General features: G+C 38.3%; 2 long non-coding RNA genes across 2 annotated transcripts in view; both read left to right on the top strand.

Annotated features, from left to right (window-relative positions):
- The window catches only part of LOC122973557, an 84,933-nt gene that overhangs the window by 32,266 nt on the left and 26,694 nt on the right, over positions 1–25,973 (top strand). The window lies entirely within an intron of this gene.
- Positions 23,441–25,612, top strand: LOC122973558. Its single transcript, XR_006400081.1, has 2 exons — positions 23,441–24,668; positions 24,811–25,612. It is a non-coding gene; the product is annotated as an uncharacterized LOC122973558 (long non-coding RNA).

The following is a 25,973-nucleotide window of genomic DNA, read 5'->3' as shown; positions in this document are numbered from 1 at the left end:
ATCTAGGTCATCTAAGTGGTAGTCAAAAAATTTGTCCAGGGTTGGCAGGTCTGTTCATGATAAAAAAACTGCCAAGGACCCTTGTGTTGATTGCACAACATCTATCTGCAAGAAAGTGGTCAGTACATTCTCCTTCAGCTGTAGCTTTGAGTAGGGTTCAAACAGAGCTGAAACTACCTCAGCAGAAACTCATCACCGAGTCACCAACATGATGTGGTTCCAGACTCAGCATGATTGAGAGAGTGTTGGATCAGGAAAATGCCATTTCCCAGGTCTTGAAGGCAGACAAGAAGGCGAGGCCCTTGGTGCCATCATGGCAAGAAATTGATGTGATGGAGTCTGCGAAGTATGTCCTGAGTCCACTTAGAGACTTCATAGATGCTCTCTCAGGTGAGGACTATGTGAGTGTGTCTTATGTAAAGCCAGTGCTTCACCTGTTGAAAGTCAACATGTTGAACCTGAATGACGATGACACTGGACTAACAAAAACAATGAAGATAACCAGTCTCAATTACCTCACTGCCAAATATCATCATCCCACCACTGATGACCTGCTGGATATGGCTGCGCTTGTTGATCCAAGGTTCAAAACCCAATACATTCACAGCGACAGGACAGAGAGAATACAAGCCAGAGCTGTGTCTGAGCTGGAGTCCCAGCTGACTGTATGAGCACAGCATCCAGCAGCATCAGTTCAGCCTACATCTACCTCCACATTCCAGAACCCTGAGGCAGAACAAACACCACCAAATAAAGCAAAGGAAACACTGGCCAGCCTTTTGAAACCCTCAGCTGCTGTAACTGCAGCCACGGCCGCCACATCTGCTTCCCCATCTCTAAAAGAGGCAATAGATGGGGAATTGAAGGCCTACCTGTCCACCAAATGCAGACAGTGAGATGTATACTCTGGAATGGTGGAAAGTCCATTAGGGAAACTTTCCAGGGGTTAGCCAACTAGCTAGAAACTATTTGTGCATTCCAGCAAAAAGTGCTCCCAGAAAGAGTCTAAAGCAGTGGTGGCAATATTGTCACATGCCACAGAGCAACTCTCAAGCCTGATTAAGTCGATTAACTATTTTTCCTGGTTAAAAATATATGACTGGGGCCTGTCATACTTTCTCTCCTTCTAGAAGGAGATATAATTTGAAAGATGATGTGAAAGATATGTTCAGAAGCTGCTGGGTTTTCAATGGTCAGGATTCATACATAGCATTTCACCTTAAGTTGATTGTTTTGGTTCTGAATCACATTGCACTTTAAAAGAATATTTGTTTACTTAATAAATTTTTAGTGTTTTACCTTTTGGGACCAATTTTCATTTTGGGAGTTATGCTAAAGGCTGTGATTGTACTTGAAGTCTAGACCATGTTAAAATTATTACTGAATGTTAATCCTTTGCAGAATTGAGTGAAAATAGACTGGTTTTGCTGAGCATCTCTAATAAGCTACCTGCCTGTTACAATTGCTACTAATGTTACATGTTATGTAGCAAGGGTGCACTTTACTTGAGTGCTGTTGTTTACCTTTTGAAACCAATGTTCATTTTGGGAGTTATGCAAAAGTCTCTGATTGTACTTGAATACAAGTCTAAACCATGTCAAAATTCTTGTTGAATGTTCATATTTTCAGAATTTCATTATTGATTAAAATCTGTTTGAAAAGGTAATTTGGCCCAAATGGTCTGTTGTTCTTTTTTCTTTTAGGTTTTGTTACTTTGTAGGGCTATATTTTTTTAAATTAGGGAATTAGTTTGGTTGTATTGTTCAGTAACTTGCAAAATGGTCTCAGAAACCAACATGAAAAATAATTATAAGTTCCTGGATTATGATCCTACCTGGAAAAAAAACGTGATGATATTTTTGCCATATCACCCACCCCTACATGCAAAAACAATTTTGAACGGTAGGTTTCATTATAACCATGAAAACCATCAATCAACACTGTCCGCAAACCGCATACCCTCCTTTTCTTCAACTCTGCATTGAGTGTATTAGTCATAAAACAAAACAACAAACTGATTGGGAATCTCAAGTAAACCAAACTGCAAAAAACATTGACAATTGACTTTGGGACTTCAGACAAAACAGGGCAAGATTTGGACTATTGTGCTGCTGTGGATGGCGTGTGGGGAAGGTGGTGTCACCTTTGCATGAGCACAGTTACAAGGGCCTTACCTCAATTTTCTCTATGTTGTCCTCTTCTAATACTTTCTCTTCAACTCACTATCTCCTTTTCATCTTGGAATTACAGATCCACCAAATCACTCCTTCCACTCCACCAAATCATTGAAGCAAGGGCTCAGGTACCTTTTATAGTCCTATGAAAGCTGCCCTTCACTAAAGGGAGGACTATGTTGGGCAACCGCTGTGTTGGTTGCCTGGGAATTGATGGGTTTGATTTGTTACTTTGTACAGGCTTGTTAGCAGGTGCAGATGCCCACCTGGGTGGGAAACCTGGCAAGTGTAGCAATATGTTGGGAACACGGCCAGTGTCGGCCAGACACTGTCAAAGTCCACCTTGAGCTCTCTCCCCACTGTCCCAGTGACAGAAATACACACATGCCAATGTTTCAACATCCCCCATAACCACCCTTTACCTTGATTTGACCCCTTCTAGTGACTTTAAAATCCCTTTGAATAAATACGGGTCAAATTTGACCCAGAACACCCTCTATGTGCGAATATTCATACCAGCTGCACAAAATTAAAAATATTTCCATTTTTGTATAGTCTGGGCCACATTAGGAAAAGTCATAAAATTTCATGCTCAAAGAATGTCATTTAGGGTGTTGCTTTCAAATATCAAAATGGGTCAAATTTTGGCATGAACAGTGTTGAACGGTTAATGTGTGCAAACACTATTATTGTTGTACTTTTCTATAGTAAGTGGATACTAAAAGCTTCCCTGTTACATGCTGCCTGCCACATGTGACATGGCACCGGTTTAGTTAGAAATGCAGGTGCTCAGAAAGTTTGATATAAGTATCCATTCAGAGTTTGATTGCTTCATATGCACACAAAGTGAAAGGATGATTGATGCTGAATTATAATCACCCCCAAATCTTCCTTAATCAGAATGTACTTAATTCTTGAAATTGTACAAAAACCACCTCATGCAGGTGAGGGCCGGTACAGTTCACTGATTTGCACCCATGTTCGAAAAAGTATCTTATCAAATTTTGATGTAGACTGTACCTAGATTAAGTTAAACCTGTCAGTGTGAAAGCCCCAAAGGTATCTATTCTGTCTCCAAAACTGTGCAGCCACTGGAGTTGCTACACAAATCTTTAGGATATGACATGCCTCCTGCTTTCTTGACAGCAAATAACTTAACTTGTATGTGGACATTTTCAGAAGAAGACAAATAACACACCAGTTTAAGCCTCAGGCTAGACAGACCAAGCAAAATCATCACAGTTGGAGAGCAGCAGGAAAGCCAAGTTTGTGTTTTTGAGATTGCACCACAGCTTAAGAAAGGTGCGCAAAGTCGATATGGTTGACATGTGACTGTAGTGACACACTCCAAGGCCATTTTATCTGGCATGGATAGATGCGGTCCTGTGGCATTTCTTTAATCTGTTTTCATTTTCTAATTTTCTGAATGTACCAACAAGCTCCCCAGAGAGTGAGTGCTTGTCAATCACAGTGTGGAAATATGCTCCACTAGAGTCCAGCACTTATGCCATAATGCACTGCCATGCACAATAGATATAGAGTCGTACGTGGTAGTCTGATTGAAGTAGTGGCAATCATTTCTCAATGGGTTGTCCCCTTTTTGAACCCATATTTCTTTTTTGCCTTCAGGTCTACTGGCTACTCCAGATGATTTGCACCAGAACATATTCCTTGAACAGTAGTATTTTGTTAAGTAGTTTGTTTTTAATTTAATGAAACTTGCTAAAATTGTAATTAGTAGTTGTTCTTTTCACTGGGCCAGTTGCTGATTGTTAATAAATTTTAATTGGTTCTCTTTCATCTTGAAAATACCACCAATGGGGTTAATCAAACTTAATCCAATAGGGGTTTTAGTCTCATGTTGAAAAGGGCCAGTCCTGTCTGAAAATGTGCACACACACACACTCTCTCAATCACAACCCATACCATATCAGGAGGTACAGTAATAATTGGGCAGCACTAGATTATGACAGTACTCTGAAACCTCGCCCTTAATAAGAATTATAGTGCAGGCTGGAAGCAGTCAGACCTTATTAAAATAAGAGGTTGTACAGTAGCTATGAATTCCATGTGTCAGAAGGGGGTGCTGACAGTTGTAACAGCTAAGCTGTCCTAAATCACGCCACAGCTTGCTAACTTACTACTGCAAGTCGTTTGGTGGACACTGATGCAGAAAAGGAAAGATGGGAAGGTTTTTATAGAAACTATAACACTCATTGAGAATCATTGGAACCATAAACGTCAGTCATCAGTAGTTGAGGTAACAACTTTCCGTCATATGTGTCTGAAGGGAAATGAATTTGGAATCGAATATATGGGGTACTGATATAAAATGGGTTTGTTGTAGCAACATTTTATGTGCGCACACAGTGCACAGTGCAATACATTGACATCCACTCAAAGTAGTTTTAGTAAAACAAATCATGGTGTCGCACTTTGGGATGAGAGGAAAGCGGAGTGACCCAAAATCACTGTCTATCTTTTGTATATGTAAGTGTATGAAAATATGGTATTTTAAAAAAAAAAAAATCATTTTGACGAAAACAAGCATTTTTCTTTGCATTTAATGTGACCATGATTTAAGTTAATATTTTCTTCACTGTGCAGAATGATGTATGTGTAGAGTTTCACACTAGAAGGCGGTTTCACATTTATCTGCCGAAGGAAGAAAGTTTCTCTGTGCTCCCCAAAAATCAGAGTTTTAAGGATAAGGTTGGCAATTTTCTATATTTTTCTTATCTTACTCATCCTACTTGCAAGTATTGTGCGTGTATACAAAGTCTGATGTATCATATTCCTCTGTAATACTTTTTTTGGAGAACAGAGGTCTACGGCACAGAGGAATATGATATAACAGGCTTTGGATACTCAAAGCCTTACCCTTTGAGGCGTGCACCTATGAACGATGAATGAATGATTTGGGAGATCACAAGTAGTTTGGAGCCAGTTGTGGCCCAGTATATATATCTTACATAAGTAAGATGTGGAAACTTGAAGCCACCAGTGTACGTACACTGAGAATGAACTTTTTAGTGTAGTAGCAGACATCTTAGGTCAAGCAGAGTATTTTTATGGCAAAACGTGTGGAGGGGATCTTTTAAAGTTTCACCTTATCAGGTGAAGTGTACTTTTCCATTATTTGAACAACATAAAAGCCTATGCTACGCAAGAAAGATTATAAATCCACTCTAGAAAGATAAAAAACATAGGGCTGCTCGATTAATCAAATTCTATTTTCAATTACGATTTTGGCTTCCAACGATTATGAAAACAAGATGATCGAGATGAATTGATTTTTGTGCCGCATTGTCTTTCACAATGATGATTTCGTTTTGTCTTGTGTTAAAAATCCAGCGCAGTGCATGTCGGAGTAGTCGGACAGTTCAGTGAGAGACAGACGCACATTTTGCACACAAATGTGCAGAATTTAACAAACTCAAATGTTCAGTGGTGGAAACTGACTTGTTTAGACATTTACAGGCTACTTTGTTTTAGTTTCAGTCTGACTTTGGATGCTATTATTCTAGATATGAGGATGCTTCATTCTGTGCAATGATCTCTCTTTTCATCCAGCCGCTCAGCGGCGTACTTTCTGTCTGCAGGCTGTTATTGTGGGCACGCTTACTTGTAAAAAGCTGATTAGGAGCCTGGTTATGTGTACACATGGTAGAGAAATCTGTGTTCTCCAGGGAGTGAAATTTACCTGTGGAAACCAGGTTTTTCTAATCCCATACTCCGATTCCAGAAGGCAGGTTTCTACTTAACATGACAGTAAAAAAAATCAGCTTTCTGGAGAAAACTGACTGTGACCTGGTTACTAAAGTGCATGTAAACACACTGCATGATAATACAAGTCAATGATTTCTGTCAAACCTCTTTTTTCTCAGAGTACCATGATGAATGATCATTTTCGAATTGATCACTCCACATAACATGCATCTTAACAATCACCACAACAATATGATCTTAATTGTCATATTATTGTAGTATTGTTTTCAAAGTCAGTAAGTAATCATGTTAAATAATCATGATCTCAATATTGACCAAAATAATTGATTCCTGTCTATATAGGCACTTATGATGTAGATGATCATTATAGCTCTGAAAACGTTAAAACATATAAATACATTGCTCCCAAATATCTCTGAATGGTAAATGGTCTAAAAGGATCTGCATACAGGTACACATAAGCCTATTTGCCGAAGGGCAGACTGAGGAACATCTGCAGGTGGGCTAAATAAAAGCCATATTACTGGCCACCTAAAAACAATCAAATTAAAGCAAATGACACCTTTTCAGAAAGCCGGCGAGGGGTCTGTCAGCCTGATGGAATCCTCATTTCTCTGGACCATTTGGCAGCGAGTTGCACCCCTCTTTCCCTCGTTCTGCCTTAATGGCCACGCTGACAGACATGATATTCCACATAAAAGGAGCCAAGAGGAACGAGACAGGGTGCAAAACTTTCATTAACTTGATCAGAAGTTGTGTTGCTTCAAGGCCTTGTCAGGGTTGCCCATTATCGCCTTGTCTGTTTTTCCCAATTTAATTTGTGCTAATGCTGTTACTGAGATTCTGTGTTTATGTGCACAGCGCATGTTGCTGTGTGCCTGGTTTTGTGTATGGGTTTTTTTTTTTTTTTTAATGTTTTGTTGTTGTTCAAACCATTTATGCAAATTGTGCAAATGCAAAAGTTTCAAATTGTGAAGTTTTATGATGCGACATATGATTCATCCCTCTTTATTTAAGTAGAACAAAAGTTAAGAAAACCTCCCTCCCCAAAGTGACATGTAAAGTATGTGAACTTACTAACCCATACATGGTTACTTATGTAGTGTTTTGCCAAGCATATTATAATCCAAATGCATAGCAGGAGTGCACATTACATTGTAACACTTGTTTGCATAAAAACATGCATGTTTGTGTGTATCCAAGTGTACTAGATGCTCTCAACACCCCGGCTCCTCCCCTCGGCCTCGTTCCGTCGGCACAACTTCAGCAGGCTAATTATAGCCGTCAATCACTGCTGTCTCTCTACAGTTTTTTTTTACCCAGCAGCCCCCTTTGTGCCCTTGCCTGCTGCCGCCCACGCTGCTTAGAGCCAGATTAGCTACAGCCAGGCGCAACGAGTTGAACTGCATATGAGAGACAGAGTGAAAAGAAGCGAGGGGATTCATGAGCTGTTGATGGGCTCAATACTTGCTTTGATGGAGATGGTTGTCTAACTCCAAATTGGAGCACTGATGATATACTGTTGAGCTTGACTAAATTAATGTAAGGTACAGAGTGCCTTGAACTGTAAAGATACGGAGCTAGAGAAAGTTCTGGTAATATCAGAGCAGTTAATTCCACCCTTTCTTTGGCACCTTCTCTCTTTACACACACACACACACACACACCAAAATTCTCTTTTTTTGTAGTTTGTAGTCATAACCAAACTGGCTCATGTGAATAATAAGGTTGTTTACTTTTTTTCACTGCTGAACTGCTGAAGTGAATACTTTGCTATTATTCAAATGTTCAAGTTAGGTAAAGACCACAGTAACATTAATCAGCATTAATTAAACATTTTGATTGCACAACCCACGCAACAGAAGTAGCTTATTATAGGCTTCTGCAGGTATGAGACCACACCTGCCTGCTGAAACGGCATCTCCTCCCTCTAACCCCCCCTCTGCTTTTTTTTTCTGGCTGTCATTACATTTTACACACCTAGGGGGCAGTGTTGTCTTTCCCTGTCAAGTCACAAGTACTGTTGCAGTGAGACACAAAGATGGTTTCTCCTCTCTGTTGGGTTGAGGGAAATGGTGAGTTTTCTCTCACTTCAACAGCTTTTGGAAGGTGTGGGAAGAAGGGAGACCCACCCGATTGATGTGAGATTAGAGAATCTAGACAGGAGAACAAGAGGAGGACAGAGTGCAAGTGAAGGGTGGGCAAAATACACTGAGTGTGAACCTGCTCTTTACTAGTGCCACATAGCATAGCATTTTTTGAGTTTTTTGTCTTTCGGTCGTTGTAGCTCATCCTTTCTTTCAAGCAGAACATTTACAAGTACAGCATCTGTGGTATTATCTCTGAGGAGTTTGTTTGCAAATTTATTATTTTTTAGGGGTCCAAAAAAGCCAGAAGTATAAATAATTTGGAAAACACATGTGTAGCTTTCCACAGGAAAACTGGAACTTGTAGGTTGGGAATAGGGGATGGCCTTAATTATACAGAACTTTATGGAAAGTTTAAAAACACAATCGCGTTTGTGTTTATGTCATTTGAGCAATGAATCACTTCAGCCCCGACTTGCCCTCGAGAGAGCAAGATGAAGGTCCAAGAACTGTCTCTCCATCTTTAATCATAGCAACAACCATTATGACTGCTGGAACAGAACTGATCTGAAAACAGCAGCTTGCTATCTGTGCCCTGCAGTGGCTCCACTGTGGATACCATTACATGATAAACACCTTTCACTATCAGAGCCCAGCGCAGTGCAGTACTCTGAGTTCAAGAAAGTTGGATTCAGAAATGGCAACAGTAAACTTGTTGGATTGATTCTGTAACTCAAATGTGGATTGTGCAATTTTTTTTGTATCAAAAAATATGCAGATCTAAGACCAAACTTATTTTGTTTACACAAGTTATATCCTTTTCCTGCCAGTCCAAAAGTTTATGAATTTGCTCTTGCAACCCAAATACTGGATGTGCATTTTACTAATAAAAAGGCCCTAATGATTAAATGATGCCAATCTAGTCTGCAGCATCTAGAAACCCCTAGATTATTTTTAGATGTTCTAATTGATCATTAGATCATTGGAAAAAAACACCAGGCAGTTTCCAAGTATGGTTTTTACATGACCATGCGTATTCCATGATTACCTCAGAGAAGCCAGCCCTTAAGTGTGATTGGTTCTTCAACTTTGCCCCACCAAGGAGACCATTTTACTATTCTGACTGGTCTACTTCGCAGCAGGCTCAAGACCTTGTGCAAATGAATAGAGGCAAATGTCAGCAATGAGTTGCTAACCTGCTGGGCAAACAACTTCCACCATCAGCAATTCTTCGTGGCTCTACATGTACCTACTGTGAAATTAACTCTGCATTTAATTTCTATCAGACAAGTAAAGGATCCCTGCAGTCCACGTGTTGTGAGTGCAGAAAACTTGCAAAGGTGTGCAAAGAGTATTAAATTGAGGGAATATTTGACTTCCTGTGAAAAATAATATTCATTCTCTGGTTGATGAACATGATACACCAGATTTAATTGTTTGAAGGGGAGGTAGGTGAGAGGGTGGGGGAGGACATCAAGCTTTTTAATCCTAGCCTGTGTCGCCTGCAGCCATGTGAACCACGTCTCTAGCACTCTTTATGGCTCAAAGCCTTTTTACATATCGATGATGTCACCGCTCTGCAGATGTTTTACAGGGTGACTTTGCAGGTGTGTGTATGCACTTGTCTAAGCTCTTGTTAGAGACATGTCAGCTGGTCTAACCCCCCCTCCCAGAAAGGGAGGCTCTTCTTAAAGTGATACCCCACCCAAAATTTGAAACACTCACCCGCTGTAGAGTTGACAAGAAGGCAGAGTTGACTCTGAAGTCCTCAGTGCTCAAATCTGAGCTGCAGAAACCAGGTGTAGTTCCTTTGATCAAAGCTGGAACAAATACAAACATTATTTATCACATTAAATGTCAAACAGCAAAATTTAACTTATTGAAGTAAAGCTGTTGTGATTAACAATGAATAAGGGGGGTTATAAATCTGAAGATTATCCCGGATAGATGTAACTGTTTTTAAACTAAAATTTGATATGGCTAAAGTTGAGATTGCATATTTGAAGTGAGATGCTGCACTAACTTGTCACTAAACATTATCTGGAATGTCTGCAGTGATAAAGTTGATGTTTTGTAGTTTTTGTACAAACAACACACAAGAGGAAAATGGATCCGGAAATTGTGTGATCCTTCCCAAAAAAATACCAAGAAAATAGTGATTACTTCTCACGTGCTGTGCAATTTTTAGGTGAGCCGTAACATGCTTCCTGTTAGACCTTTCTTGGACAGCTTAATCAGTAGAATTGGTCAGCTACGGCCTTTCTGTGCCTTGAAGGTCCCTTCCAGACATGTTTTTAGACACATAAAAATACTCTGCTTTGAATAATAATTTGTCTGATATGGTTTTTCCACATAAAAGTTCAATTACATAATTAGGGATTCTTAATATGAAATCTACCCTTTCTTCCTTATTAAAAATCCAGAATCTATGTATATGCAAATATTTTTTATTTCAAACATTTTACTGCTATACACATGTCTCCTATTTCACTGAAAAGTCCGCTGTCAGTGTATATGCACTGGAGGTTTTTAAGTTTCCACATCACACTTGTGTAAGTTGTCCACTGGGCCATGATCAGCTCCAAACTAGTGGTGATGTCACAAATCATGCTCATAGGTACACATCTTAAACTGAGATTTAAGAAGAGCACAAAAAAATTCCCCCTTAAGCAGATGAATGTAAAAACAGCCTTGTAGTGTCAAACTCTCCACATGCATCATTCTGCACAGTGAAGATCAAACATCCAAGTGAAGTCACAATAAGCAGAACACATTTTTGAGTGGAGGGGGACTTTAACTTTCAACATGCTTTTTAACATTGTATTTTATCATCCTTTTGGATTGTGTTAAAGTTGTGAGTCTGCAAATACATTATGAGTGACCCCTATTCCAAAAATAAATTAGGTTTGATCTTGTGGACAGGCAGGTAGGCAGAAGAACGTTCAGGAAACATACTGTAATGTTTTGTTTGGTGTCAGAGTTTAAAGTTTAATGTAGTGCACTTTTGTGGATCTTCTGGCTAATGAAGGAGCCAGGGCTGAACCCCCAAAGGTAAAATGGTGGTTTTACCCTGATGGACATAAAGAAGCTCAGCCACAGGCTGTGTACTGTTGCAAAAAGTCACATTTTTGTAGTGTTTGTTCTTCAGCTTTTCTTACATCTCTCTCCCCTTTCTCTGTCTTTGTCTCAGTGTTTTTTTCTTTCTGTCCCTCTTGCAAGCTCTAGTGAACACAAACAGCTTTTGCCAAGGGATTTGTGGATGTGTATGAATCGAGACTGAGACTTGGGAGCACTGGGCGTGCCTTTTGTTAATAGAATACGCATGGTTGGGTCTCCCTGGGGCTGTTAGTGATGAAAGGAGAATGAAAATGTTAATGTTTGTGGAGCTGTCGTGGATTCTCGAAGACCTCTTCAATTTACTTATGTGTACAACAACAGTCCATAGGAGGAAGAATGAATGGCTTTAGAGGTAGAATACCTACATTTCATCCTACATTTAATTGGTTCAACCATAAACAAATATAAAATGGTCACAGGATGTTTTATTTTGAACTTAAGGTTTGCTCGGAACTTTCTAAAAGTCCTGTTATAATTTAAATAGTGCTGTTAACAGTTTCTGAAATAGAATAGTAATTATGTATACATATGCATCTACTGCCTTGTACAGATGTAGGATAACAACTTTATTTACACCAGAGATTGTTTGGAGAGGGCAGATACTACTTTTCTGTGATGCCATTTCAAACTCATTTACACACAACTTGGACCTGCCCAGCCTCACTGGAGCGTTTGAGGCATGAGTGCATTTGGGAGTGGGCATTTCCACAGTAGTTTCTGAGCAAGATGAGCACATTTCCAGGTCAGTCTTTTTCACCAAGTTATCCATGGTGGTCAGTTGTCCAGTCTCTCCTTTTCTTCACCCCCAAAACAAGCTGGCATGGATACATGGTGGACTCCTGCAGTCATAATTTTACTTTTTGTTTATGGTGTAAACTTGATCAAAAATGATCCTGGCAGATGTGCAAGCAGTGTTGGGTTCCTCAGTGTTTAGTACATGCTGTAAATAAACATGTCACTTCAAGTAGATATTATTACCTTAGACCACCATGGTTGTATAGTGCAGTAAAGAGAGTGAAACTGCTTGATGACTAGTGCAAAGAACACAAGGATAAGCTTGTGGGCACTCGACCCAGGATGGATGCATCTACCTGCTTACAAACTCAAACCAATGACATGTTATCAGTAAACTGTCTGATGCCAGTAAGTCATGCTTTTCCAGAAGTTTGGATCACTTGATTATGTCTCTTTAAATTGAATTGAATTTTTAATCTTTTGTCTTTCTATTTCTAAGCTTTAAGATGTTAGGATCTTTAGATATGAGGTTTTTTAGTATGATTTTAAATCATTTTTACATCAGTCACTTGACACTCTCCATATCACCATCACCTTTTATGGGCGTTGATGATATAAGCTCCAATGGAAATTATGAAGTATTTGAACAGCATTGCTTTAACATCGGTGGGAGGCTAAATTGTAAGCATTTTGCACCTGACCTGCTGAAACATATAAATAACAAAAAATAACTTCATATTCATTGCTACATCTTAACATTAGAAGTCTTGGTATGCATCATGATGATCTAATCTCCCTTTCGGCCGATATAGGTCATAGTTTTGATGTGATTGGCTGCAGTAAAACCTGACTTAAGGATAGATCATATGTGGATATTCTTAACCTTGATGGTTACAAATTATACAACAGAAATATACTTGGCAGACCAGGTTGTGCAGTGTGTCTACATATTGATTCAGGACACTCTGTAAATATTTGTGATGACCTCATTATTGAAAATGGTCACTCAGATTCTCTATTCATTGAGATAAAAGTAAACAATGGTAAAAACCTAATTGTATGGGTGATTTACTGACCCCCAGACTCTTCATCTGAAGATGAAACTGGATGAACCTTTATATTGCATAAATAAAAATAATAAAAATTGTTTTATTCTTGGGGATTTTCATATTGGTATTTCTAAAGAGGATAATGCTAAAAACAATCCCATTAACACTCTATTTTCTTAATCCTTTTTACCCACCATAAATACATTTACTAGAAAAATGAAATTCAGTGAGTCAGTTATTAATAAAATTATTACAAATATTCATAGTGCTTGTGTTGACCCAGGTGTAATGCTTTCAGATATTACAGACCATTTTCCTATTGTACTCTAAACTGATCTTGCTAAAAAGATTTATTATTAAAACTTTTGTTTTATGTCCTAAAACAAAAGTTAAAGTTCTAAGTGAAAATAACTTTGCGACAACAATGCGTAAACCTGCAAGCCAAAATGTGAGTCTATAACTGTAAAGATCCAGTCACTGCATATAATGTGTTAATTGATGAAATAACTGACTCCATTGATTGCATCATCGTGATAGGTGATTTAAACGTGGTGCTGTAGATCATAAATTATGGCTTACTTAGGGGAATCTTAAAATCTATTAATAAAAAGAACAAACTTTATAAAAGCTATATCAACAACCAAAGTGATGCAAATAAAGAATCATATACAAAATACAGAAATAAGCTCACACATGTAATACAAATGAGTAAACGAAGACACTACACCAAACTTATTAAAGATTCTCAAAAGCAAAAGCAATCCTGGAAGGGGCTCAACGAAGTCCTCAGCTGGGGTCACAGAAGCACTGTGCTTCCTGACACCAAAATCAAACACAATTCCAGAAATGCCAGCAGTGATTTTGACAATGCTGATCTTGCTAACAGTTTCAACAATTATTTTAACACCATTGGTGAAAATATCTTTTAACAAAATTAGCTAACCGGAGGGTACTACTTTCAGACAATGTCTCCAAGGCAATTATTTGAATTAATTCTTTTTTACGCCAACTGACAGAAATGAAATCTCTAAACTTGTTATGAATATGAAAAGCGTCCATTCAGCTGGTACAGATGAAATCTGTAGCAAAATTCTTAGTTATTTTGAATGAAATTGAGGAGTCACTTGTTTACTCTATTAGTCTCTCTACTTTATGGGGTTTGTGCCTAAAATGACAAAGATTGCTAGAATTGTACCTCATGTCTTCAAATCTGGTGATAAAAATGTACAACTACCAACTATCTATATTGCCTCCGGAAAGTATTGGAGAGAATTGTGTATTGTAGTCTTTGTGATTACTTTGATAAATCAAATATTATTGTCCCATCACAGTATGGCTTTAGAAAAAAAGAGCATCACTTGTATGGCACTTCTTGATCTCATTGAAAAAATCAGTGACGCTATTGATAAAAGTGATTGCAGCGTTGGAATTTTGATTTATCAAAAGCATTTGACACTATTGACTTTGAAATCCCTCTAAGCAGACTATGACATTATGGTGTCAGGCACAGCGTATAGTTGGTTCAGAAGCTCTATGTATGGGAGTAAACAATATGTATATGTAAATAGTCACAAATCTCAAAGTAAAACCATCAAATATGGGGTCCCCCAGGGGTCCATTTTAGGACCTCTCCTCTTCCTTCTGCAGTGTTTCCCCTATTCATTATACACACTGCTGCTGCTAAAATTTCACATTATAATTAATATCAATTGGCTACTAATGATTTTCACTCACACTGTGCGAGCACAACACCCTAGTTACTGTGGAATTGTTTTGACTCATCCTCCCTTTCCTCATTCGTCAAAAGACATCTACATGAAAGCTACTGTTATAAGAGTTTTGTAGCTCCTTTAAGGAATAGGACAGTGCGTAACTTGTGTGTGTAGCGAGTGTGTAGTTGAGTGAGTGGAGAGAGCAAGCGGCAGAAAAGTGACGGTGAATGCAAGCAGAGGAAAAGGTTAGCAGTAAGTTGTCAATCTGGCAGTAAATGTACAGTACAGGCTAAAGAGTGTCAGTTAATAAATTCTGCAGCTTCTCAAGACCAAGAAGATACTTGTCTATCAAAGGGGGTTAGCCCTGAAGTTAGCGACAATGCATTTGCCTAACCTGACCAGGCTCACTTAAGGTGGACTGACCTTTAGTGTCAGTGTCAGCCACTCTTAAACACAGAACAGAGAAATGTCTGGCAGTTGAGTGTCTTCCAAGTTTTTGATCGGCCTGAATGTAATATCTTTCCCAATACTGGTATAATGTTGTATATATGCTCAGCAACAGACTTTGTAACCTTATTCTGAGTTAGCTTCCCTCACATACACATAAGACTAGAAAAAATCATCTTATAAAGGTTAAGAAACGTAAACTTAAATGCTCAAACTTTAGTGTGGTTTGCAGAGGTCCACAGGTGTGGAATGAGCTTAATAACACTAAAAAATGTCATTATCTGTGTCTGTTTTCAAAAAGAGCTTAAGGCAGCAGTTGCTGCTAACATATGTTTTAGCTTCAATACCCTGATTGGCTAGAGACTTCTTAAGTAGTTACTCTACTCTGAAATTCATTTAACTTGTACTGTTATTTCCACTTGCCATATGTCTCTATTTATTGTATCGTAACTATTTAATCTGTGTTTAGACTCTTTAAAATGTCTTGGGACCATTTAGTAGTATTTTTAGGGTCTTAGGTTAGTCTTAGGTGTTTTGTAGGTTGTAAATGTAACACTTTTCAAATCCAGACAATGTATTAGTGAACATATATTTTAAATACTGTCTGCTTAGTGTATGGGCCCCTATTCTCAAGCTTCAGATAGTTTAACAGGGTGTCCCATTTCACATACTTCCATTATGTCTTATATGATTGTACTTGTATTTTAACTGTTTTATGAATAAACTGAAACCAACTGAAACTAACTAACAGAGGGAGCGCTGTTTAATGACCATGCCAGGCTGCCAAAAACCACAAATCAGCACAAGGCCAAAACTGACAGTTGTTTTTACAGGGAAGCAGTGGGGCTGCATTATTATTATTATTTCTTGCAGAGTTGAATGTGCACTTTTTACTTTGTTTATTTGGACAATGGGGAAAGTAAAGAGACAGACAAGGGGGGGACACTAATGCAATTTAAACAGATAGTGGAGGTCCAATTGTGGTTCCAGAGGCAGAGGCTAACTACTAGATTATTTTTTGTATTTTTGAGTGGAACAAATAGACAAACAAAGTGAGAGACTTGTTGATGAAGGATGTTGCACTCTGAGGTTACCCACATATGTCTTTTCCATAGGGCAAACTGCCTGCCAGTGGATCCTGCCTGTGAATAATCCAAGCCTAAATTGAAGTCAAAATGTCAAGGTTTCAACCACAATGCTGATGGGTCAGTCTACAGTATGAATCATTGTTCCCAGTACAAAATCTAAGAAACAACAAAACATGTGTTTTGAATCAAACCACCCTATGTGAGCACTGGTGTCTTTCGTACTTCTGTATCCTACCTGAACAATATCACAAAAGCTTTAATTTATACACGGTAGAAAAAGAGGTGTTCTGTGGTTTCTCTAAACTCCCTCTTTCCTCTAGCAAGTGTCAGAGGCAGTTCATATTGGTGCGGCAGAAATGGGATAAAGTATTTCAGCAAATATCCATCTTGACAGTCCATAGATCAGGGAGGGAGGGAGCTCTTCAATGCCTGTTCACCAGAGTGAGCGGCAGTGTCACATAGGACGTTTTCCATGCTCCCTCCTCTTTTCACCTCAATTTGTTATTGTTGGACAGGTTTTTCTATCAGAAAATGTCCTGAAATGTAGCAGTGTAGGGTTTTTTCCTAAGCATTTGGACTTCTTTGAAGTTACATTTAGTAATTTTCTTCCCTTACATTCTGCTTTTGCTTCTTTTTGTATAGAAGTGGTATGTTCATTATATTTCAAGATTTCATATTTGAAATCACAGAAAGAAATTGTCCTTTGAGCATATTGATGGTAGATGATTTTGTTGTGATTCAGCAGCTCACTACAGGGTTTTCCCTGGATTTTTTTGAGACAAAGGTGGTGAAGGCTGGAGAATGTGCATGGTGTGCTGTACACAGTTTGTACACACACCTTTGTTGTGCACTTAAATGAAAAAATCATGATTTGACAGATGAAAATGTCCATGAGGATTTAAATTTTTTACCAAAATGGAACAAAAAGATGAAAAATAAAGGTTGTGACAAATGACAATGTTTATTTTGTAGGTCTGGGACTTGGGTGCCAATTCAATTCAAAACTGATTCTTGATTGAATGATTAGAAAAGGTGGCACTATTTTCAGTCTATTGCTCCAGTATAGTGTGTGCCAAACCATTTTCTGTTGTCCTTATTTCACTGAAATATAATATGAAACATAACTGACAGATAAGATAAATTGTCTGCAGGCTTTTTATTTTAACAGCATTAATTAATGAATTAATTAATTTGAAAGCATCTTACAGTCTCCTGTCTGTATGAGAATAACAAAATGAGGGGGAGGTGGAGTGCTCCGCTGTGTTATTAACGTCATGTACCCAGCAGTTGAGAGCAGCCTCTCTGCTGCACCGTTAGCTCCAGGGAAAGCCATCGTTGTCCAAGACGGTTGAGGTGGAACAGACTGAGCACCAAGGTTTTTTCTTCACCTCAGAGTTGGTTTAAGTTGTGTAATGCTGCAGTGTGTTGGTCAGCTGGTTTTGTTTGTTACTGCTGGAGTCTGCTGCTCTGCTCCACTAATGTTAGTCTCTGAGGGATGGTGTTGAAAGTTCACAATATACTTCACATTTGTCTTGGAAAGGTAATTATTGAGTCATTAAATCAAAACATGCTTGCAACTGCTGCTGTTTTTGAAGCTGTATTACAAGATAACTAACGTGTGTGCACTGTGCACAGGAATTTTTAACAAAGGTAGTGGCCAGTAATACAAAGACCTTTGAGTTAGATACGCAGGGAAAACCCTGTTATTAGACATCTTGGCAGCCTTATTTATCAGTAGTAGACAAATCCAAATTGCCAACACTTTTTTATTGCTGATGCATGCCAATTAACAATACTTGCTTGTCTAATCCAAACAAGTCTGATCAGTGTTTTCCATAAGTGGCACAGCACAAGGATCAGTGCACAGATCCTTTATCCCTCTATAATGAACACACAGGCTTCCATCCAGTATTCTCTATTAAGTTGGAAGGGAGGTTATCTCATAGAGGAGGGGTATCTCTCCTTCTGTTTTGTCTCAATCTGTGAATGCGTCCCAACTCTTAACAGCATTTTAGAATATTTAAGTATTAAACAGTGTGCTGTCTGGTTTTGTATGAATTTAGTAAGTTTATTTAGGTGGTCTACCTGTAACTCACATTCCAAGCTCCCATACAGCCGAATATTTTGGTGCTCTATATGTACATTGGCACATGATGATCAGCATAATGTAATCTGTAGTAGTAACTTTTTAAATAGCCAATAGCATCTTTCCTTACAAGGCAGTTGCCAAATCTAAACATTTTTGTAGTTACCCATCAGACACATTTCACCATCAGCAGAAATAACACACACACACACACACACACACACACACACACACACACACACACACACACACAATGCCTTCAAGCCAAAATAACATGCACACATCAAACATTATATTGAACTTCAAGGATATTTTATAGTTTTTGGCTTTCAAAATTATATTACACATCTTAAAAATCTGCTCTCCAAATATATGATCCCAAACTTAATTGCATTTGAAAACCAAAAACAAATGTTAAATTTTTTTTGTTTTACATATCATAATGACCACAGTTTAGTCTTGTTATACATATATGTAATACATATCAATAATATACAGTATATAAGTATCAAAGACTGGCCTCCTCTTGGCTTAGAATGTGGTGAAGTTTAAAAAAGAGGAGAAAAGAAAAAAGGTGGTCATGTCAGTTAAGACTGAGTCCAATGCTAACTTTCCCTTCATTTGAAGGCAGCCTGGTAAAAATGTTGTGTTTGTTTAAAGAATACACTGAGTCTGCGGGCAGTGGAACAGTCAAACTATGAGCTGTCAGATACATCTGACCTGCTGACCACATACATTATAGCAGATTCCAAACCTCAGGGTACACTTGCCAAGCAAACCACACAAACAACTCAACTGCTCTCTAATGACTGGACAGACCTGTTATTTATCATACATGCTAGCAGTTCCCACGATCAAGATCAAACATTCATAATCACATTAAGTATGTGTGGGGTACATGTGAAGTGTTTTGAATTTCAGTTCCCCTTTTCAGTGACTGTTTTTGTCCATGCTGCATTTTGTCAAGATGAGGTAAAAAGGGGTCCATCACTGTGGTCAATATTTAGCACTGTGTTTTGACATGAAACTCCCATACACATGATGTGTGCTTTTTGTGCAGATTTTTTTTTTTCTGTTGATCTGTAGGAGATGGTGAATCTCTCTATAGTTGATGGCTGGGACAAGGTGGCATCAGACAGCCTGACCACTCCAAGTGATCAATATGGGATGGTACTGTGTGATAACAAATGACTGTCATGGGGTACTCATTCAAGAAAATGAAAAGCCATCTTCCAACTCTGTGAAACAACAGAATTTAATCATTTTCAGCCCTTGGCAAACATCTACACTGTTTTTTTTAAAGAGAAATAATATTAGAAGGAATTAGACAAAACAACAAGTTCCAAACATTAAGCCTCTGAATGTAGATGCTCCTTTCAAGAAGAACACTTGAGATAGACTTGGTTTGAGGTAGACAATGATGCTCTGTACAAAGCATATTTTGGAGTATCACAACACTCCTTTTTGAGTGGTGGCTGTAAAAAGCTGCCCCCTTATGAAGACCTTCTCCTGGCAGAGCTTCCCAAGCTTTGAGTAAGTCAACTTTGAAACAGTGTGTATTTAAACAGACTAGAAAATACAGTTTAGAGATTTCGATGGACGTTTTTCCTGCCGTGAAAATTTGTAACAAACCTACAGGGAATATCATCTCTTTAAGGTAATGAAGTAAATCATCATGTTCCCTCTTCCTTCAGCTAACTCACCAAAGTAAATATTTTCCTCATGTCTTTCCACAAACAATAAATCAGTAGTGGTGGGCTGATGTTATTTGCACTCTATTTTCTCTCATTCATGCTCTCATATATTCACACACACACACACACACACACACAGCACAGATGCAGACAGTAATCCTCTTAAACTGCTTTTTAAGCAACCATTTGTCATCCCGCTGTTGCATCTTGGGAAAATTGCAGCCCTACAGGAGGAGGAGGATGTGGAGAATGACTGACTGAGGAATAGCAAACACAGTCACGTAGCAACCTTTAGTAAACGGCCACTTTTCAGCCATTATGGAGGATCCAATAGCCCAGACGCATAATGGCAGCAAACGTCTCCCCACGCATCTTTCTTCTTAATCGTCACTGTTTGCGCAGTGGAATCTCTTTAAATTATTGATGTCATGGGGGCTAAAGTGTACCTAACCCAGAATGTATTGTCATTATGCTTGGATTAACGGACATGAGCATTGGTCCACTAGAAAGAATGGCATGAATATATACTTGAAATGTTGTAACGCCATTTGACCTTGGCTACTGGTTGTTGAGATGGGTTCAACTATGCTTCATATTATTACAAGTTAATATGCATTTCTCAAATTTCATTAGCTGCTATGAGTAAGGTCTGAGCTTTTCTTACTTGGACACTTCTGTTAAGGGATTGACCATTTAAAGCAAATGGCTTGTGACCTTTCTTAAGACATTTCCGTCAGCCTTAGCTGTACTTTGCATTTAGTTTTAATTAGCTAATGGTAGCACGCTAACACATTATACCTGCTAAACATCAGCATATTAGCATTATCATTGTGACCATGCTATCATGCTGATGTCAGCATGTAGTACAGCCTGACAGAGCTTCTAGTGTGGCTGTAGACTCTGTTTGACTCTTGGTCTTGTTTATATGAGTTTGGCACACTGGTGGAGCTTGGTGGGTGTGTAAAGATATCATGTATTTTTGTTGGATTGGGTTTTTAGTGTAGAATCTATTTAGAATAGTAGATTGAAGAAATCCAGGCGAAAGTATAAATGGAAAAATCTTTTGTCCTTGTGTTGCTTCATTGATACTTAAAAAGCATTATGCAGTATAATAACTTCACTCAAAGGACATTCACCAAACTGCCTTTGCTTAGCACTACTTTTGATGCTCTCCAGAGAAAGAATAGCACGTTTTGTCCTTCTTTTAATGCAATGTCAACAGTGTTTTTTAAAGTGACAAAAAACACCCAACTTCTTCCCTGATAAGACTGAATAATCTTAAGCAACAGCCGAGTAAGTTGTGACTTAACTCAATTTATATGTAAATGTAATATTTCCTGTGTAATGAGCTTATTGTATTATGTCAGCATTGGCTGGTTTGGTTTTGTGTCATTCAGAAAGGCAACCACAATCAATATCGTTACTTTGTATTTATATTCTTTTGGATGGGCAGAGATTTGCATAGTTGTGCACATTGTGTTAGCCTTTTAATCTGTGGCAAGAACTATATGAAGCCAAACAATAGAACATCTGTAAGCATGAAAAGGGATGAATATTTGTTAACTTCACATACAATTTGTCTCTCTACTGAAGCTATTTCAGGAGATATTAAAACATAATTTGTACATGTGTGTGCATTTTGAAAAGGCCTTATTTTGAATCTTATTGTCATAAAGCTTATTTAACAGTCAGCTAAAGTGGATGACAGCTGTTTTAAAAAAAAAAAAAAAAAGATTTCTATGCAGTGTGTGTATTTGTGTGTGTATCATATCACTGTACAATGCCTAAATGGTCCATGACGTGTGCTGAAGCCTTGTGTCAGCACTTTACAGTGTATCAGGCAGTGACTGTGATATTATAGTGGAGTATTAGTATGCTAAATGAGTCCCAGTATACAGTATGGTTTGTACATCACTTCATATCATTACTGGGAGATTTACATTGTCCCTAAATTAATAGATAGGTGGATACAAGTTTGTGCGGTGTCATCCAGTTGAAGTTGTATTGTCATTCATTCAGTCTATGATTGAACACCACTATGTTATCAGCGTTTGTATTATGTTACTGTGCATTACTGTAGGTCTTCTCTGGTATTTGAATAAGTGTTTTGGTGTTTTAACTACCCTGATCTTTGTAAATTGTCTCTTATGAGAGAAGGTTCACTCAAGCAACGCCGTAAATGTTTTTAATCCACCAGCCTGGCAACACAGCTTCATGTTAGCTCTGAAGCAAAGCAATTAAGCTCATTACTGCGTCTGCATTCTGCCTGCCAACACACAAAGCGCAGAAAATGCCATAGATCTGAGACATTTTATTCGATATTTTCTCACTTAATACCAAAGTTAAAATTGAGATTTTCAATGTCAGCAGGCTTTGGTCAGGTTCAGGTTTGGTTATTTGCATGTTTTCTTTAGTTCTCTTTCTGACTGCACCATGTGTGACACATAATGTCCAGTGGGGAAAAAAGGCAGAGAGCATAGTTTATGCATTGCATTAGATGTGCAATCTAACCAGAAATAGAAGAAATAACTCCACATCATGGTAGAGAGGGGTTTGTAAAAGTCCCCAATTATTTGGGCTTTTTAATTTTTAATACTGGTAGCATATTGTCTGACCTGCAGTCATGCCTGGACAAAGTACAGTTTTGGGTTCTGAGGTTCAGTTACACTTTACACTTTATTACATTACATTATTATTCACACTGACCGATAAATCGTGTTTTCATTGTCATCGTGATATGAACATATGCCGTAAACACATCGCAGAAGACAACTGCCTGAAACACGATGAATAAGAAAAATCATTTTAGTTACACATGCCCTGCATTCACTCTCAGCATGCCAACATTTGTCCTATCAGATGGAGCCCATGGACCATGTATTCACACTGTTTGGCCAATCAGATGAAGTCCCAGCTAGCCGTCAGCTACCCTCAGATTAATTGGTGTCAATTTTGGTGGCGACTGCGAGGATAGCTAGCATGATAACTGAGGAAGGGGAGAAGAATGTGGTGAAAAAGAACAACACTTATGATATTTGGAATTATTTTTGATTCAAGAAAGATGATGTGTTACAAATACAGGCACTGTAAAACATGCAGAACAGTTGTGGGGACTTCCAGAGGAAGCATAATCAACCTCCATCACCACCTGCAATACAACCATAAAGAACTACACTAACAATTTAAAACTAGCCAAACCACAAATGTCGAATAGCAGCGAATCTAAAACCTTCCCATCATAGCAACAACAGTCCATTTCTCAGAGTGACAAAACATTCAACCGCCACAGAGAAATAACAAAGGCCATTACTTGGTGGTGGAGAGAAAAAAACACTGGGTGAATCGCAGATCCTGCTTTTGATTTTGAAGGTCGAAATTGAACACTCATTTTGATCCATTTTCAATTTAGTCAAACGTTGTGAAGGCTATCGAACTTAACCACTTGGTCAGACTTCAGTGTTTTGGCCACAGGTTGCGCCTTGCCATCAGTAAGTGTAAATGAATACATTTGCTTTATGTATAGCCAAAGACTGAGTTCTCATGGGCTTTATTTACCCGAGTCCGACCTTGCCCAAGAGGGGGAAATCATGTGATGGCATTTAGGCTGTCTTAATATTATTGATTTGAATAAAAATGGCAAACACCATTTTTTTTTTACATAATTCTCATGTAAAAATGAGAATTATAATTGTACTTTTTTTGCCCACTGAATGGTCCACTGAATAGCCTTTTTGGTTAATTCTGATACATTTTAAATACACTAAACTGATGGCACACAGTTTGGGAAACACTTAAGCTTGACATCGAGCTAGTGTTTTTGCATTCCCCTGGGGGGTGCCAGAGTTTCAGGGGAGGCATGTCTCATACAATGAGAACCTCTGTGTCTGTTGTTTGTATGTAACCTATTGATCTTGAGCTCATGCCTGCAAATTAAACTACTACTAAATGTCACATGATGGTAGTGTGTCTCATAGTGCCTGAATCATTACTTTGTAATTACTGTATTTACACTAGTATGTAGTCCTGGAATTGTTACTTTGTAATAATTGTACTTATTTATGCAGTCTCTGAATTATTACTTTGTTATTATTACAAAATTGTTATATTTTGCAGTTAGGTTACAATGATTAATGGTAGGTTTTAATATTTTTTCCAGTGTTTTCATGTCATCTTTTCAGAAAGTGCTGTTAAAAGATGAAAGCCGCATTGCCCGTGCTGCTGGGCTTTGCAAAAAATTGGTGGGACATTTCTCCCATAGCTGGAAGCAGAGGATGGCACTGAAAGAATCACAACAGGAACACAACGTCTTAGAGCACTCACTCATCACAGAATGCCCAACTAGGTGGGGCTTGAGGCAAAAGATGATAGAGAGGGTCTTGGAGTAGCAGTGGGCCATATCTGATGTTCTCTCAGCAGACCGAAAAACACGGCATGTGGTTCCTTTCTGGCAGGACCTGGATGTACTTGAGTCTGCAAACTTGGCATGAACTTACTGATGTTTTTTCCGGGGAAAGCTATGTGAGTGTTTCATATGTGAAACTAGGCCTTCATCTCTTGAAGACATCAGTTTTTGCAGAGAAGGAAGATGACACCAATTTAACAGACCATTAACGTGAAAATCCTTGATTACATGAGTATAAAGTATGATGACCCCAGGAACACAAGAACTTTTGGACACTGCATCCTTCATGGACCCCAAGTCCACGGTCAGCTATATCAGCAGCGAAAAAGTCCAAGACATCAAGACCAGGTAATTAGGTTATAAATTTTAATGACGTGAGCACTAGTGAGATACAAGATGTCACATACTTTAATCATATGGTGCATTATCTGAATGTGAATGGAACATGTATTTTTCTGTGTATTCTTAATTGTCTCTCTGGTTTACAAAGGAATACCTTCTGACAACACTGAGGCCCAATGCAGGGATCCACCCAGCAACAAGAAGGCAAAGCGATCATTGGGCAGTTTGCTCAAAACAAATCCAGGCCCTACTCCCACTGCATTTTCCATGCAGCTGGAGCAAGCCTTTGAAGCTGAACTTAACAGCTTCTTGCTGTCCCCTGCCATTGACAGTGAGGTAGACCCTTTGGCTTGGTGGAATTTCCACCGGGTCACCTATCCAAAGCTTAGAAAACTAGCTTGGAGGTATCTTTGTATACCTGCCACTAGTTTACCCTTGCAGAGGCTCTTCAGCACATCAGGGAATGTAGTAACATGTCATTGTGCATGTCTCAAACCTTTTCTTGGCCAAGACCTTGTCCTAAGGGAATAACTAAGGTAGTAACTTGCACTAAGGTGTAGATATTGATTTGATTTTATCTTATTTTGTCTTGATTTAGCAGCCTTACTCTATGTCAATTTTCTGCCTCATACTATAGATTCTGCACCATGTTGGGTAGAGTCAAGGGCCTAAACGATTGTAATGGGAGACGTTAGTTATTTTAAATTGCTATGTTTAATTTATATATATTTAATTATTTAAGTTGTTTTACCCCAGATTTTTTTTTAATTTCAACACTGTATAGTAAGAGATGTTTTTGTTGAGTTTAGAAGAAAATACTTAAAAGGAAGGACGGGAAATTAAACTTTAATTTCCTATAGTTGTGTCTTATGTCTTATTAAAATGAATGTTCTGTTTAGTTTGTTTGGTATTCATGTGCAATTTGTTCAATAAAAGCATGTTTGAAATAATTTATTAATGTACTTATTAAAGCAGAAAGACATAGGAACTGTATAGCCAATATATACACTTATACATGATACAGATACTGCTTATCAATACTGACACTTATTGATACTCTTATTGATAGTACTCTCCATAATTTGGTGCAAAAAATAAAGACATGACATGAAAAGATTCAACAGTAATTTATTTTACGAACATAACTGTTAAATTAGAAGTGCTTAAAACTAATGCTGTGTAATGCAGATTTTTGGAACGTTTAGGGCTTTAGTCAACCAACGAAACTTGGTCAACTAAAATTCTACCTACTCTTCAACCAATCAGTTGGTTGATGGGGACAAAAGCGACGTTCATGTAATATAAACAAGC

Source organism: Thunnus albacares, chromosome 22 (assembly GCF_914725855.1).
Source record: "Thunnus albacares chromosome 22, fThuAlb1.1, whole genome shotgun sequence".
Classification (NCBI taxonomy): domain Eukaryota; kingdom Metazoa; phylum Chordata; class Actinopteri; order Scombriformes; family Scombridae; genus Thunnus; species Thunnus albacares.
Note: the sequence above shows the minus strand (reverse complement) of the source record. Positions and strands in the feature narration are given on the sequence as shown.